Source organism: Lates calcarifer, linkage group LG2 (assembly GCF_001640805.2).
Source record: "Lates calcarifer isolate ASB-BC8 linkage group LG2, TLL_Latcal_v3, whole genome shotgun sequence".
Taxonomy (NCBI): Eukaryota; Metazoa; Chordata; class Actinopteri; family Centropomidae; genus Lates; species Lates calcarifer.
Genome location: NC_066834.1, coordinates 19,224,716 through 19,242,726, shown reverse-complemented (window position 1 = coordinate 19,242,726; position 18,011 = coordinate 19,224,716). Strand labels below are relative to the sequence as shown.

Below are 18,011 nucleotides of genomic sequence, written 5' to 3'. Positions count from 1 at the left end.
TTACAAATTTTGATTTGATATTGTATTAATCTCTATAATTATTCATGACCAGAACTTAGATATTCTTCAACAGCTCCAAAAGCAATGTATACATGTCCCAGCTGTCAATTTACCTTCATGACACAATGGTGATCTACCAGGATCTGTTTTGTTCATAACATGGTGTCCTGTGCTGCCTGTGAAATATTAACAATTTCTTTGAACTCATTACTCTCTATACATCCTTCCCAACTATCTTCACCATAAATACCTCAAGGTTCTCCTCCCATAGTTTAACAAGACTTTCAATATTATGCCTTTTACAACTCTGAGATCCATTATAGAAATATGAGATTAAACTGCAAAATTAATTATAAATGTCTCCACTGGTCCAAGCAGGTTTATATCCTGTGTTAGTTTTACATTTGTGCTGACTTGAAGATAAAGAAAAAAATCATCCATACCAGGAGGGAAATACAGCTCTTTTAATACCAGGTGGAAAGTCCTTATTATTCATGAGTGGTGTCAGGTGTGAGAAGGTCCTGTGCTCTTTCTACCTATAAATATATTCATATTTCACCAGTTTTCCATAGAGTTTTTAGGTACCGTGTTATCTTGAGATAGGATTTCTTTTTGCTAGTGATCCAAAGGGAGCACATCACCATGACTCAAGTGGATCTGTTCTTCCAGAGAGGTTCACTGTGTTCAAACTGGTGGTTATTGGATCACCAGGATGAGATCCACTGTTGTTGTTTGTGTGTTTGTTTTTTTAAAGAACAGGTGATGAAGGAAGGAGACTGGAGAGAGGTGAAGAGGAAGACAAAAAGAGCCGTCATCTCTCCCTCCAGCAGTGATGAGCATTTAATATTCAAATGAGTGAACTAACAAGTGACAGTGAGGTGAGAAACAGACAGAGACAGACAGAGCGGAGGAGGAGGAAGATGATATCATACCCTGTGCATCTGTACATTTCCCCTAACCCTTCATCTTTTCACAGCATGTCTTTATCAGCTTTAAATAACTTCTCCAACATGATCTTTCCAGAGTTACGGAAATCATCAAGGCAGCATGTTTCTGACCTTTGACCTTCTCAGTTCAGGTTGTTTTATCCAAGATCCACATTTTTTTGAATGGGACATTTACTGCATTCTTCTGCAAGATGGAGACTTTAGCACAAGCACATTGAGGTGCAGGTATGAATCATCCAAAGAAATCCTGTAATGTGCAATTAGTGATGACTATACAGGACACAAATAATTATTATTAAACACTGACAGTGTGTAAAAGTTGATGTAGTCTATAGTTTACATGATGATAGGCTGACAAAAGCAGACAGTTAATATGACAAGCGATGTCCCCCACGGCATGTCATCTTTTTTTAGCTAGGCTTTTTACTGTGCAGATTTGGTCATACTCAGTATTCACATCCTATGCCTTAAGGCGCTGCAAAAAAAAAAAAAAGTATCATGTATTTGATTATGTAAAGTCAAGGACTCCAGGGGCAAACAGTTTCATACACTAAGGAGAATCTCAAAGAGCCTTTCTGTCAGGGACTCTCATGCACAGTCCTGTAGACGCACAATATGTGCATATATGCCTGCACACGCTGGATGAATATTTGTAGAGTTTAGTTGCATGCTTTTAAGAGGCCATCAACCATCAGTGGGTCACTGTCTGTGGGTTGGAAATCAGAGCTGCTGTGATGGTGTGCATGTGCAGTTATGTTAGTCTAAAAAGACATCAGCGTATATCAAACTGTACCTCAGAACTTGTGCCTTTGGAAGGGACCTAACATGTTATTTTCTGCACAGACAAGTGGAAAAAAGGTTAGATGTATAAAGAGGATGGAGTGGAAAAAATTAAAGAGGACTGCACACACACACACACACACACACACCTTCTGTCTCTCTTCGTCTCTTCATCTCAGTTGCTCACACTGAATTTTAATGTAGAACATCAGATTTGTATGCGTCTGCACAAGAGGAGCTATTTGCTCTTTCAGTTTTTCTCATTTATTATTTAAAAAAAAAAATTAATCCAAAGTTTGATTTTTTTTAACCTTATTTTTGCTCATCATCAGCCTACTGTTAACAATCAGCACCATAAATTACTATCAATTCAGTAATTTGCAGTTTACTGTAGTTCATTCTGTAGCTCTGCCTGGTTATTAAATGTGGAAACAGACAGTGTTGAGCAGTCAGTGAAGTGACCAACATGGCTTGGAAGAGTGTTGAGCTGCCCTACCTTTTATCCGCTACCCCTGACGTCAGAGGGTGCGGCCATTTTGTGAGCACCGTGACATTTAACACAACGAGGCAGGAAGTTAGGTGACTCAACCAACAAATTAAAAGCGATCAAAACTTGAAAAGACTACAAAAAAAGAATAAAAATGTACAAGAACAGTAATAATGTAATAATGTTGTAATTATCCGGTATGATTTACTGCGTAGCTTCCGTCCTACAGTAAGGGTAGCCTACCTGAGAATTAATTCATAAACCACGTATCATTTTCTCTAATATTGATGAGTCAAATATAAATGATATATTATTTCTCTTGTATTATTCAACTCAAATTAGATTTATTATTATTCTCCATTATTCTTGTCAGTGGTAGATTGGTCCGTGGACCTATTTATAATCGCCATCTGATCCTGAACAGGTGGAACTGTTGTCAGGGGGATTGTTTTTGTTGAGGGACAGTTTCGAGAGGGTTAATTTTCGCACACTCCATTATTTGTTTTCCGAATTATACGATAATTCAGAATTTTTGGGATGCTTGAGGATGTCGGTTCAAGACTCTGTCTGAGTGAGTAGTGTTGAAACGGGTCAACTTAATTTTCATCAGGCTTCTGTTGGAGATGAAGCTAGCAACGGTATATTTAAGCTAACAAAAAAAAGTGTCATGACCGCACCGTTTGTCACAATATCTAGACTGTACATTGCCTGTCATGTTGCTGAGGTGACCAAGTGTCCCTAAGTGTTTAGAAAAGTTTCATTTAACTCTGCAGCGAGGTTCCTCCATAAAGGTTTTATTTTGTAAAACATTAACAGGAAGTTTGTAGTCTTTAAATCCGTTAAGCTTAACGTTTGGTCGGGAGGAGGGCGGTGTGTTTCCAGCGGGGGGACAGTCCCGATAAACGGAGCGGCAGGACGGACAGACGCTTTCACCGTGTGTCGAAACAAATAAAGCAAAATTAAAAGGAGAAGAAGAGGAAGAGCGGACTGAACTTGACGAGGTAAGACTGGACTAACTTGTTTCTTGTTTGTTTTAGTCAGACGCTTTTAAAAGCAAAACGTCAGTTAAAGTTTGAATTTTTCATGAAATGTGTGGCTCTGAAGTTAAACAGTTTCAGCAGTATTCACCACGAGGGTTATGCGTGGTGTCTTGTTTTCTCCAGCAACCTGATGTTAGTTATAGGTGTTGTCATATTCCGAAGTGAAAATCGGTCTAAACATTCCTCTGGTGTTGTTGTAGTATTTGATATATTTGTTTAAAGGATCTAACTTCTAAGTGGTGTTTTCTGTGCCCACTGATACAACACCAGTGTTCGGATGGGAGTTTCCGTCTTAAATATATTAGAGGATTAAAGTAGTTGTTTGTTGTAAGGATTAAATTAAAGGATAATGCAGCTTCTGTGAAGTTGTTTCTCGCGTTTCTCCTAAGGCTTGTGAGGTTAAGTCACGGTAAAAAAGCCTCGTGCAGAGTGAATCATGTTCAGCACCGCGGACAGCTCCGGAGCACCAACTGAACTCCAGGCTGCAGAAATACTGACACAGTACAACTAAAACAACCATTAAATGTGATGTTTTAACTCAAAATAAAATCGACTGATTCTTCAGTGCTGTTTAGGAGGTTTGTCTCGTTGTGAATACATCTCATCTAGGTTCTCACATAGGAGGAGGTTTGGGTTGTTTAGATGGACGCTGTGGCATAAAGGAGACAGCATGGCCTCAGTGTTATTCTGGAAGAGGTGACTGATTCTGGCCCAGATGTGGTGATTTCCAGAAGTCTGATGACCCCCGTATGACTTCATGTTTCCCAAACTATCTATCTATCTATCTATCTATCTATCCAAAGTGCTTTTGTTGTAAGGACACCAAGAATCTGGCAACAGTTTAGTTTGTTCCCATCTCTCTGGTGGAGACTTTAGTGATTAAGGCTCATTTCACAAAATATTCTCAGTTGGTGAAACCAAATGAGGTCTTTCTTGTGACTGTATCATATGTGAACTAATGCAGCTGTGAACTAGTGTGAGCCATAATACACAAGATTTAATGTGATGTGTGTACACTTTATATAGGCGTGTATAATACGACATCAAGTTGAGGTTGAATGTGGTTAAATAATTTTGGTAAAAACTGTGAAATGAATTGTGCCTCCATTCCAGGAAAAAGAGTGTTATACAAACTCTTTGCCCTCACTGCTTCCCGTGCTGCCTCTCTACCTGTTTTAATGTCAGCAGGGACAAAGAGCTCAGGCTGACTCTTAAGTAGATCAACACGTGAGTGTGTGTGTGTGTGTGTGTGTGTGTGTGTGTGTGTGTGTGTTGTCTCTGTCTTTAGCAGCCTGGTGTTGTGAGCAAACAGATAGATATTTTAATTAAAGCAGGAAATGACCACAAAGCACTCGACATATGTCTTAGCCAATCAAAACATATCCAACTTCTCTTGATTTCTGTGCATTTCCTTGCTAATATGTGCTGTGATTTTTTGTTTTGCTTTAGTTTCATAGAGAGGATATAGTGACGAAGCTAGAAGACAAATCTCAGTTAAATCAGCTTTAACTGGTTTTGTAGTAACTCAGTGTATAAAATGAGCTATTGTACTCTAACAGGAACTTTGAAAGATAAAAAACAGAGTCCTGTTTTGTTCTAAACATCTTGTGAGGGGCTGTGAGGTTGGACTAAAATTGTGATTGGAGCTGTTTGTTCAGGCTGCAGGCACAACAGGTGTTTTTGTCGATTCTCTAGAGCTGAGAGAGGCTGTGACGAGCATGAATTCAGGGTGCACAAATAATTGGGTTCATGGTGAGAAAATGGTTGCCGCTTCAACTGGCACAACGTAGTCCCCTCCTCTCCCCCCACTCAGCACCCATCACTCACCGCACCATCTCAAAAAGGTGAGCAATTACCACCAGCCTCCAGCTACATCTATCGAAAACATACACTCATATAGTTTCATTTATTCCCTTTCTTATCAGTTCATCTTGTTCTTTTTGTCTCATTCTCCTTGTTGAATTTCAGTGTAATCTGATATAAAAATGTCAGATGGTAGAAAAACTGTAATATCGAACAATGCACTGTGATCACAATCTCCTTTTTCAGTGCAGGTTGCTCACTTATTAGATTTCAGCAATGAAATGAGCAGAGATTGCATTCGCAGTCCGTTCTTGGCAGCTGTTGTGTCTTTCATGCTGTGGGATTTTCATATACAGATTTGTTTTGGATGTGCACTCCTAAAACCTGTTAGTGTTTGGATGGCACATCTTTTGTCAACAAGGAGTTATAAATATCACAGTTGTCATCTTTAGTTAATTCTTTCTTTTCTGGGAGGGGTAAGATGTTTGTAGAAGCCCCGCAGGATGTTTTGGTCTCACCCACACAGCATGTATTTAGAGTTAAGTCATTTGTGCTATTTACAGAGGTGTGTGCTGGAGTTACATGACTTTAGACTCAACTTGACAATAACAAAGGAGCAACTGACTTTAACACCAATGACTTGTGACTTCCTGTGACTTGGAATGACTAGACATTCTCCCCAAGTCTGAACATGAAAAAGTAGGGTTACAAAAAAGTTTGCAGTAGATCAGTTTTCCGCTTTCTTGACAACAGATGTACTTTGAAACAACCCAGTAGCAGCAGATTTTTTTGAAGAAACCAGGTGGTTAATTGTCGTTTCTAACTGGTGTTTTTGGTCAGAACATGACAAACACAAATCTTGGGTACAAAAATAATTATGATGACAATATGTAACCTTACTCATTTAAAACCTAACTTGCACATACCTCTGTGGCACATGATTGACAGTTTGGCATATATCATCACTTTATGTTGCAATCTAAAATTATATCAGGATATGATTAGATAATATTATTATATGATTATTGTCATTGCTTTATCACCAAGCCCTGCTATGGAGAAATATTTTTATGAGGTGGTCCATGTTTGTCCATGTATCTTGCATGTGCAACTCAACCATGTGGGTGACACAATTCACATTTTCATGCTATACCACTGATCTACTGTGGCGGCAGAATTCCAACAAATATAGCAGGGAACCTTCAACACTTCATACTCTTTCAGCACAGAAGGCAGCAAACCATGATTTATGAACATGGTTTCGTGCTGTGACCCTTCAGAAACACACACAGTACACAAACACACACACACACACTTCTGATCCTGATGCTCTGTCGACAAAACAGCACATTTCAGATGTTTGAAACGGTGATACGTTTCCTTCTCACTGATCAGGGTGACACAGTGGATCTACAGTAACCTGAATCCTCTAGGAGCTACACTCTGTACAGATGCTCATCAGCTCTTTAAGTTGAACAACTTTGCAGCTTTAAAAATATACATGTCAGTCAGGATTTTAAAGAAATTCAAGAACTGCTTATGCATAGAAACCATGAAGTTCTTTAGCAGCCATTTATGTGCTTGTTATTAGTGTGTGTATGTTGTGTCTTTTGTCTGTGTCTCTGCATCAGAATGATTAATCCTTTTTTTAACATGTATTTCTTCATCCTGTGTGTCATATGTATGGACAGCCCACAGTATGAACATATATGCACCCATATTTATTTTAATATGTACTGTACTATATGTGCCCATCACCACTGTGTACGTGTGACTGTGTGTAAAAGAACAGCATGTACGGTGCAGCATGTTGACAGGTGTCCATTTGAATGTGTGCATGCGGGAAGAGAGCAGAGGAAGAAATGGAGGAGAGGAGGGGGTGGTGGAGAGTGTACGTGAGTGTGAGTGTGTATGTGTGGGTTTTTGTATTAGCGTGCACTCTAGGTTTTGTGTGTGTTAGCAGAGAAGAGCAGAAGTGAGAGATAGGCAGTGAATGCCAAAGTGAAAGAAAAGGGAAAGCATGTATGAGGAAGGGAAAGTAAAAGAGAGTGAGAGGGAGAGTGGTCCATGCGTTATGTAAGTGTTGTGTGGCATCTCTGTGCGTTTGTATGAGTGTGTGTGTGTGTGTGTGTGTGTGTGTGTGTGTGTGTGTGTAGGCCTACAGATTAATCCAGTGGGTTTTATCCTCAGTGAATGGGACAGTGGGGCTTTGCAGTGATTATCCCTGCAGGCCACAGATGATTGCTTTGAATCTCCTGTACATCCCACACTACCTTGTTTCCCAGCCTACATATCTGTCTGCCTGTACATCACTCTGTCTTCCTAATTTATGATTTACAAGTTAATGTTCAATAAATGTTAAAAAAAAATCAGAAAATTTGAATTGTCTGTAGGTGGCTCTAGATGTCATATGCTTATAAAAGATGCAGATACAGTAATTATCCTTCTGATACAGGTTTCATGAGCTGTTCTGGAGAGTTTAATGTGTAGTTTCTTCCCGTGCAACTGTCCACTCCACCTTTTCACATGTCTATCTCCCTGTCCATCCATTTCTCTAGTTAATCTGCCTGTCTCAATCCCAGCCCGCCCATCCGCCTGCCATAGCTTTCTGTCTGTTTGCCCTCGTTTGGATTATATAACGAGGAAATGTCAGAAATGCAATCTGCTCCATCATCCCAGCTCAGCCGTGACAAAAACGGCTGGACGCAGGGAACCTGCCCCCTCCATTTGTTTGGGTCTTGTAATCCTCTGTCACAGTGAAGGTGTTAAAATCAGACGTGGGAATCTTAAATGGTACATTTTTACACTTGCTGCCAGGTGGCCAGGCTGTGACATTGTACCTTTTTGTTTAGTCACCAAGTGGCAGCTGCATGCACTTTTATCCTGTGGCGTAATAGTTTTGTAGGAAAGTTTAACCAACAATGAGCCTTTTAGATCTGAAAAAAAAAACAGAGGTAAAACATTTTGGCAAATTACAGACAAGTGTGTTGGGGATAATAACATCTAAGATGCCTGTGATGGCATTTCACTGGAAAATAGCGCAAATAACATTTTCAGGCATTTATCGTCTAGATTTCCGCAGTGATTTTCCACAGCAGATTTCTCCCTGTGTGTCCCTCCTGCCTCTCCATAGGGAATGTTTTAATTCAGTGAGGCCATATGGTCATGGCAGGCAGTGCTGTGGGCAGAAAACCAGCTCCGTATGAGGTTTTCTACCTTGTATCATTCACACTCAGCCACTGTGGTCAACCTGGATGGAAAGGCTCTATGAAGCCCTTCTCTGAAAATGTGACGTTCATCCAGCATTTTTTAGTGCTGTTAATTAAAATGTGTTGCACCTTCAGCAACCTAGTGTTTTACAACTGGTGATAGTTGGAGCCATCCTAAACTACAAACCGCAACCATAGTCGTTAAAACTCCAAGTCCTCCTGCCTGTTTATCTTCAGATTAGCCTATTTGAAGTTATTTGAAATGTTTTATAGTGTGAACATCAGGAATGATTTCATCTTCTGTAGATTCAGATGGTTTTGAAGTCAAATGTGATAAGGAATATGAACAAATTCTGATTTTATGCATTCAGAATTATTCTTTAAAGCATCTATAACCATGGCCAGTCATACTGAAGTGACTCTAGGCCCTAATTTTGTCAGCGCAGATCAAACAGGATATTTTCTCTCTGACTGATTAATTTTCTCAAAGCGTTCTTACATTGTAGTTGTATTAATAAAAAGTAGCCGAGGCATTCAAGTTGATAATGTCTGTGAGAGTCTGCTAAAGCATGTGAGTGCATTCTGAAATCATGCTGTGTGTATTTATGTTGGTCTGTGTGTGACCATGTGTGGCTGTTGGTACATGCATGATAAATTAGCATTCAGCCGTGAAGAGGTGGTTGCACTGTCTGAATAGTTCAGCCCTCAGGCCTCCCATCATGCTCTCTGGCCTGCTTGTCTTGTCTTGGCATATGTGTTTACTGCTTATAGGTCAGTATGAAGGAACAGTATGTACGCACTGGTTGTTTGTGTGTATGTGTGTGTGTGTGTGTGTGTGTGTGTGTGTGTGACTGAAAAACTTCACTAAGCTGAGCAAAATAAGTGCACATTCTCATCATGTGTAACTATTTAAACGGTGGATAAAAGCAGCTTCATCATGGCGATTGGACAACAGACATTAGCTAAGCTAAGTTTGCTAGCTAGTATGGTCTCCTTTTTTTACACTGTCAAACAATGCCCAGCAACAAACAAACAAATAAACAAAAAAGAAATTAATATCCGAATCCCAAAATTGAAAACTGAATATCTCCCCAACGACTGAATGTCTGACTAGTCTCAGGTCCAGTTCCACTAAGAATGGCTGATGTTATATCTGGCAAGTCAAAATTGACTGGCAGGCTGACCAGGCAGTAGTGAATCCGGGAAAGAGCATGTGAGCATATGTTTGTTTACATGTATGTGTGTGTGTGTGTATAGTTGAAGATTATCAGACTTTCCATCTCAAGAAAAGTGTCTGACGCCCGGATAAGTGTTTTTCCAGTGTGAGAGTAGGTTCTACAGGGTTACACAACTGTGTGTGTGACCTGTTAAAGTAATTTGACAGCAAGAGGACAGACTAGAGCTGTGTAGGAGTCAGATAGATTTTGACTTTCAGCACATGGAGATAGTGTGCACTAAAAGCATTTTTGAAATGTGTTATTTCTTTTCATTGTGCCTGAATGTATCCTGTAATCTCTGTGGCAGGCAAATGTTGTGTTATGTATTGTGCTGATGTTGAGCCTTCAGTTCTGAGTTGCACTGGGAGCTTAGACCCTGGTATACCTGCTTGCAGATCTAGTTATGATAAGGACACAACACCATCAGCTCAAGTGAGGACGGACTCATTGGCTAAATAAAACCGTCTATATGTACCCTTGCTGGACATATAGATAAAGTATTTGATGCTTAAGTATAAATTAAACACCTAGATGGAAAAAATATACTGATGCAATAATAATGGAGATTTGGATATAAAAACCCAAAATGAAATGTCCTGTACACACATGCAAATGAATAACAACACGTGCATGTACAGGTGAACACATGTATTGCACACATAGGCATCAGTAAATGTGCGCTTACTGTCATACAGCATTCAGACTGGCATGTAATTATGTCAGATGCACTGTATACACACATACACACACACACACACACACACACAAACTGCTGTTACATTAATAATGGTGACCTGGCTCTGCCCTGTGAATAATGAAACATGGTTCTGCTTTGATGTGGTGAGATGTTGGACCCTCACACACATGCACCCACCTATACCCACACCCACACATATCTACGCACAAACACACATCCTCATCTGCCCTGCTGCTGCTCTCCCTCTTGCCCTTGAACCAGTTCTCACTGTGTGATGTGTGATCTCATCTTAGAGAAAACACACACACAGGCACACATGCTTGTCTACTCCACTTTCAGTGTAAATGCACATGAGAGAGACAGAGCCCTTATGACATGTCTGTTTTATAATTACAGGAGTCATTTTTGAAAACCTACTGCTGTACTAATTTTCAAGAGGAATTCAAGAATAAAGTTCATCAGATAGCTAGAGGACAGGAGTTTAAACCTGTTTGCAAATAGAAGAGGGAAATGGGGAATAAGATGTTAATTGTTCCTCAACAAAGTTTCTGCCCTGTCTTCATTCAAAATCATGAATATCACCTCTCTTACCTTCAGGGTTTTTTTTTTGTTGTTTTTTTTGACACCACTGAGGTGAGAGATGTGCAGAATGAGAAGAAAAAGTTCTCATTGCTGGAAAAAGAAAGAAATCGTTCATGCAGGCTTTTCCTCCAGGGCTGAATTGTCACTCCTCCAGACACCCACTGGCTACCCAGGGTTCACTTTTGTGCTATACAATTATACAAAGAAAAGGAGCACACAGAAATAGGAGTACTAATTTTCAGTCACGCTTTGCCCACCACCTCATTTGCCATTGCTTTTCTAACTAATCCACAACAACAAATGCATGAAAGGGAGGGAAAAGTGCACCAGCTATCCTAAAAATCCTCCAGATTTAGGTTAGTGCTTCTATAAACCCGTGAGAAACATACAGCTGAACAACTGACAAGCTGACCTGGTTTCCCTGACTGTGAGATTCACTCGCAGCCAGAGTGTACTGATGTCCTATTTCTTTCACAAACATTGTTTATCTCAACTGAACACAACGCTTGATTGATAGCAGTCTTTTTGGTTCAGAGTGGAGGCAGTTTATCACGATAGCATGATAGTCTGCTACAGTGGAGGATGTTAAGCATCTTTTTAACCCTGCAGCTCTCATGAACGAGTGCTGTATTGTAGAAATTCCCTCCTATACATATATCCTTCATCCAGGCTGATTTTCTTTTTCAGTAAATCTCACAAAGGATGTTACTGTGAATTAGCATTTTTATAACATCTCTCAGATGTAACAGGATTCATTTTTACTTTGGTTTTTTTTTTTAGGCTGGTGTTAACAGAGCCCATATCTACAGAAATATTTTCTGTTGTGGTTTCTTTATGTTAATTTAGGAAATTGTCTGTGTTCAGCCGGTCGAGGCAGATTGCCGCCCACCCTGAGTCTGGTACTGCTCAAGATTTCTGCCTCTTAAAAGGAAGTATTTCCTTGCCACTGTTGCAGAGTGCTTGCTCATGGTGGGAATTGCTGGGTCTGTCTTTGTAAATATATTATTATAAAGACTATGATGTAGACCTGCTCTATATGAAATGTGCCTTGAGATAACTTTTGTTGTGATTTGGTGCTATATCATTAAAATTGTTGGTAAGATTTTGGTGGTTTGGGCGGTTGAAAAATGCTGTGACTTGATTAAAATCGCCTATACACGATGAGATACATCCTACAAGATCATGTGATGAGACAGAATAGCTTTGAAAGTGAAAAATTGGATGTGTTTATAAATGGTCATAAGGAAGAAAGAAGTGTGGCTGTTAAGCATCGGTTGAAATGAAGGGAGAGTCGTGTCTGTTTCCACTTATGGAAATTAGGTATATGCTGCATGTCTGCCTTTCATGGATGCTTCTGCTCACTTTGACTAACTTACTTTCTTTTCTAGCCTTTTCAAACACTGCTTTCCTGCTTAAATTCAGATTATTCCTGTCAGTATCAGTGATATCACCCTGGGTTTACCTCTTTATTTTTGCATTATAGCAATGCATCACTATATCATTAATACACTGAAAACACATACTGTATACACAAATGCATGCTGATATGACTAATAACAACATGTAATGAATAGTCTTTACCCAATAAGAAAATCTGCAAATTCCAAACTTTATTCCAAACAAAAGATAGTATAGTTTTGAAGTTAAAATCATCTTCTCTAACATACCACATGCTGCATTTTCAATGGAGTTTTTAGTGTTTTCAGGCTTTTCAGAGTAGAATTTTCCATTTGTATGCTCTGACAGGATTTCTCTTTGTTGCCAGAAATAGCCTGTTGTTGGATTCTTCCACGATTGGGGCTGTGTAGCTGTGTGTTAATCATGTCAGCCTATGACAGTGCTAATCCAGTCCCCTTCTGGAGCATTGTGCCAAAACTCTATGCTGCTCTGTCCTAGTATACTGTCTTCTCCTACAGACACACACTGTGAAATAAACTTACCTGGCTCAAATGATCACTCCAACACGATGGATGTGATAGATAAGGCAGAAGGCAAACAGAGAATAGACAAGAACACCCGTGGAAACAAATTCAGACTTTTCAACCAACAAAAGAAATGCAGAAAGGATGACAGACATAAGAGTCTGCATACCAGCAGCTGGACTTTTCATTGTTCAGTGGGACAAACTGCGATTAAGTCCAATTGTAAAATACAACAGCAACACTTGTCATCATTGTTTTGTCAGAGTATCTGGTGAAACTGTTCTTGTGTTCAGGTTTTTACCTGCTCTGCTTGTCGAGGTCATGTCCTGGCTCCCTCCCTAACTCATCCTGTTTGCACTCCTCCCTTCAACAGCTTTTAGGATTAATTCTATTAATATTTTTGATCAATAATTAATTGGTGCCCTTTTAATGTCTCCAATGAAGTCAATGTCTGAAATATTATTTGTGTGGATAGAGAGTGCCAGTCCTCAAATGTGTTGCTTATTTTTTCTTTGATCAAAATTATATAATGTTGTGGTATTTATGTTCTTCAGCAAATACTGTCACTTCCTGTGTGCCGGAGGATTTGACCAAGCAAAGACCATAGCTGTAAAGTATTCAGCCACAAACTGAATCACTGCTTTTATTTCTAGGAATATTATATTACCTAAATCCTGTGTAATACACGCTTTGTCTTTCTTGTTCCTGGACATACACTGTCTACTTTCATGGAGGGAGAGGGCGTGGAAAGTGGATGAAACAGAACAAAGAAAGCGAGAGAGAGAAGAGTCAGAGTTAGAGGAGAGACTGTGTGAGAGATGAGAGAAAACAGTGGAGGGCAAATCCTCTTTCCCTGCTGACTTTAATCTCTCTGCGGGCTGAGCCTGGCGGTTCAGGCCTTACAGCAGCCGTCAGTCAAGACGAGCCACAGCCAGCAGGGCCACAGGTGGGGGATGGTTAAGGCCGGACCTTGTGTTATGACAGTTCTGCTGTGGTGTGTGTGTGTCTGCGTATTTGTGTGTATCTATGAAACATGTTAAGCATTTTTAAGAGGAAGTAACTCTCTGAGTGGGAGGGTTGGACAGGGTTGTAGTGTGATGTGAAACATTTAACAAGCTGGCAGGAAAAGGCAAAAAAAACAACAACAAAAGGAAATAATATTGCAACACCTGTTGTTCCTTCCATGTCTGTCATGCTTGTATTGTTGCTGCCACTATGGTGTATTAAGGATGAATGTCTTTTATTTGTTCAGTGTTTTATTATAGAACATTTGCTACCATTAAAATGGCAGGATCATATGGGTCTGTTGACTGTGTCCTGAACAAGCAATGATAATATATGAAACAAACAGGATAAAATGAGATACCTGAAGGGTAGAGTGCTCTTGCGGATCTAAATGAAGTGATGTTACAATTAAAAATCAATAGGTTTCTCGCAGAATATAGATTAACATGACAGTAACACACAACCAACATATGGAGCAATCTGAAGTTAACTGAAGTTAAACTAAGATGATGATCATGGGACATGGAGCATTACATCTAAACAACAGCATGTTAGCATTGACACTGTGAGCTTGTTAGCATGTTAATGTCAGCATTTTGCTGAAACCCCAGCTGTGCATAATGCTGCAATTACGACATATATGATGGATGGTTTACTACTTGATAGCGTTCACATCAGGGAACACCTCAGTGTGTTTTTATGATCACAGAGTTGGTTGGAGGAGGGTTAAAAATACTGTGTATTGATGGTACAATACAGATGGACTTTTGCTGACATGAGCCATCCCTGTATTTGCTTGATTTTCAAGCATTTTCATACCATGAAGTGCCAAGAAAAGTTCAAGTTTCTCAGTTGTAATTACAACTTGGATGGTGTGAATATGAGTGGTTGTTCGTCTCTATTATGTCAGCCCTGCGATAGACTGGCGATCTGTCCGGGGTTTACCCCTCCTCTCGCCCAATGTCAGCTTGGATTGGCTCCAGCCTCCCAGCAACCTTCAAGGATAAGCAGTATAGAGAATGGATGGATGGATGTTGATCTGAAGGCAACTGGAGGTTTCAGCTCTCATCTGAACAGCTTCTTCAGTTCTTGAAGCTAAAAGAAGTCCAGTTGCCCTCGACTCTAGCACTTAAGACAACCATGACCTGGATGACTGAGAACCTACACAGGTGGATGTTGATGTAAACACGGTTTAAAGGTTAGGATGTTGTACTTGCAGTGACTGTAATATGACATGAGTACAACATAAGTGTAGCCTCGCAGAGCTGCTAGTGTGGCTGTAGACTCTTGTAGCACAGAATGAATCTGATATATCAGTGATAAAATGGATCAGATGCATGTCAACAAACAAGAAAGCTGTGGCCAACAGCATTTAAATCAGTGTTAAATGGATCTCCAGTTGAGAAACAAGAAGAAACTGTGCTGCATGTCTGACTTAGCAGGAAGCAGTTCAACTGCAAAGAGATAAGCAATCAATGACTGATCAATAATACAGCAGAAAATTACACTGAGAAGATAAATGTAATGAGGAAAAGAAAAGATAGAGCATGTGAGAGCGCAGATCTAAATGTGAGTGAGATGTTTCAGTTCAGTACATGAGGTGTACAGTCTGCTTTTTTTGGGACATGCATCACTGGAACATCAATACCGTTGCCACCAACAACATAACCACGGCAACGTTGTGAGCATTGCCATGGATATGATTAGTCTTGGTTGATTGCCATTTTGGAAACTTCATATCCATTTTTTTAAACTGGAGCAGATATGATAATAACTTGAATAAATCAACACATTTCATCAAATCAATTCATAGTGTGTGCAAACTGACATTATCTAAGTTTTACTAATCTCTTCTTGTGACTCAGTTCTTCTCGACTTGAAAAGTCACTTTATTCATTCAGTTCATCAGTTTCCTCACCAGTTTTTTCCTGTTATACTATTAAGCTTGTCTGCTCTGTATGGATTCACATGTTAAGTTGCTGATTCATGACCTGAAGCTTATTTTGCTGTTGCCCTCATTGTAAGGAGCTCTGGATTACAGCATCAGCCAAGAGTTTAAAATGTAAAATGTCAACATAATATTTTAAAGTGCAACTATGTACCAAGCAAAGCAGACAAACACACACACACACACACACACACACACACACACATACACATACACACACAATTAGAGAGGTACTTTGAAATGCCTGGATTTTTTTTTCCCCTCCATCTCTTTTCCCGGCACATGTTCAATTATTAACCGGCCTGACGACTCCACTGGGGGATGGAGGCAGAGACAGACAGACAGAAGGTGCAGCAGAACAAGGAGATACTTTATCAAACGTCCAGCGGTGACTCTAACTGACCTTGTGTCTGTTCACCTCAGCGATGTTCAGAGAGGAACTGATTGATGGATGCCTCTGGCTCAGTCAGAAAACTAAACCTACTGAAGTCTGATACATCAACAAAATTCACCATTTTTCGTGGCACAAAAATGTTCCAAATTCATCCACACAAACCTGTTTTTTTTTTTTTTTTTTGGTTTGTTTTGTTTTTTTGACGCCCTCCTGTAGCCACAGTGCCTGATTGAGCTCAAAAGTCACTGGTCCCATTGCTACACTGTATATCGCAGTAATTACATTACATAAAGCATTAATGATCCCCGAGCTAAAAGCTGCTGGGTGGTTCAATTTATATCAGCGACAAGACACATTCAAAGAAAAACTCTTCAATATGATTTGTGCAAAGCACATTAGACACACAATTGAGATGTGATTGGACCAGATCAGATTATTTCCCTCATTAAAGGCTTAATTGTTCTGCGAGAGAGTGGCAGAGTGAACAAGTGAGGGGAAAAGTAATAAAAGAAACAGAGAGACTGAGCTGGTTCTCTTTGTCTCTTCAACCCTCGTCACCTTCATCCCGACCAGCAGCAGCAGCAGCAGCATGTAGCTCTGTCAGCCTGCAGAGTAACAGCCACATACATTTTTTATGGACCATACCTCTAGCTCTGCTGTGTGTGGCTGTATGAAAAACTGTCTGGCAGTGCGCCAGAGGAACAAAAATAGACCCTTGTCTCTGTCCTGATACTTTTTCTTCTAACCGTTAGAGTGATGAAGCCCCCCCTCCCACCCCCCAATTCTCTGTCTCGTTCATCCTGATTTACTGTTGATCCCTGTGGAGGAAATTCAGGGTCAGCAAGGGTGGAGGTCTTTGGCCAGTGCATGTGTGACTGGGGCTGTAAACAAAAGCATAAACCTATTTACCCATGGTGTTTAAAACGGTAAATTATGCATCACTTGTGCTTTTGCGGTAAGAATTTTGCCTTTAATTTTAGCTGAGTCAACAACTTTGCTGCCCCCGCTGTTTCATCTCGTGTTGATTGCCTTTTATTGTGCTGTTGACAGTGACTGAGCAGGTGTGACAAAGGTTTTTCACACTTGAATGCTGGCCAGCTCTGACCACGCAGACTTTTCCTGGAGCCTTCTTAGGAACACAGAGCCACAGTTTCTGGAAGTGCGAAATGGATGTTGACAAATGACGACTGTTAACTTCAGGAATCAGAGAGGGATCAAGTCTGGTGTGAAACGCTCTTCACTGTTTTGCTCAAGGACACTTTGACAATAACTGTTACTGAGAGTGATTGAACCTGCGACCCTGCTATTAAAGAACAACCTTTACAACCTCTATATGAATCCCACAGCAGATGGAAACAGAAAATGCCATGAATCTGAAAGATAATTCTCAACATTCATTCAGACTTCATTTTACTCAACCGCAATAGTTCATTGACCTCACAAATCATCGCAAGCAGCCGGAATCATGAGGAGTCAGAGCTGTGCTGCCTTTTGTGATACATTAATGATGTGTGAAAATATTGATTAGAGTTAATGTGGTGTTTTTGGTGTTGTTGGGGATAGATGAGAAATAGGCTGCAGATTGTAGAGGCAGACTCTTTTGTCCTCTTAGCGTTGTGAATAGAATGGTGCAGGGATGACATATTTTTGTAGGCCAACCCGGAGGTTAGCATCACCCTGGTTCCCTCGACAAAAAGCCAATGGGATTTTTTTCATTGACTCTTGGATTATTGCAGAAAATAATCAGTGACCAACAAAAGTTTGTGATACTTGCACGTGTTCAGTAAGACAATCTTCACAAATGAACACCACTGTTATGATGTAAGAAAGCTAATGTTAGGCTATAAACAAAGTACAACACGGCCACATGACGTCAACATCTCCACCACCAAGCATCCAATTTTTTATTTAATTTAGCCCTGACCTCGTCTTCAAAAGCCTTTCTTCTTAGAAAGTTAATGATAGTTTGCAAGAACAAGA

At 40.1% G+C, this 18,011-nt stretch overlaps 1 protein-coding gene across 1 annotated transcript in view; it reads left to right on the top strand.

The window, feature by feature from the left end:
• Positions 1-3,078: 3,078 nt before the first annotated feature.
• The window catches only part of LOC108897703 (synaptosomal-associated protein 25-A), a 36,579-nt gene continuing 21,646 nt past the window's right edge, over positions 3,079-18,011 (top strand). The window contains exon 1 of the mRNA XM_018697451.1: positions 3,079-3,215. The gene's annotated coding sequence lies outside the window, so the exon portion shown is untranslated. The remainder of the gene's footprint in view (positions 3,216-18,011) is intronic.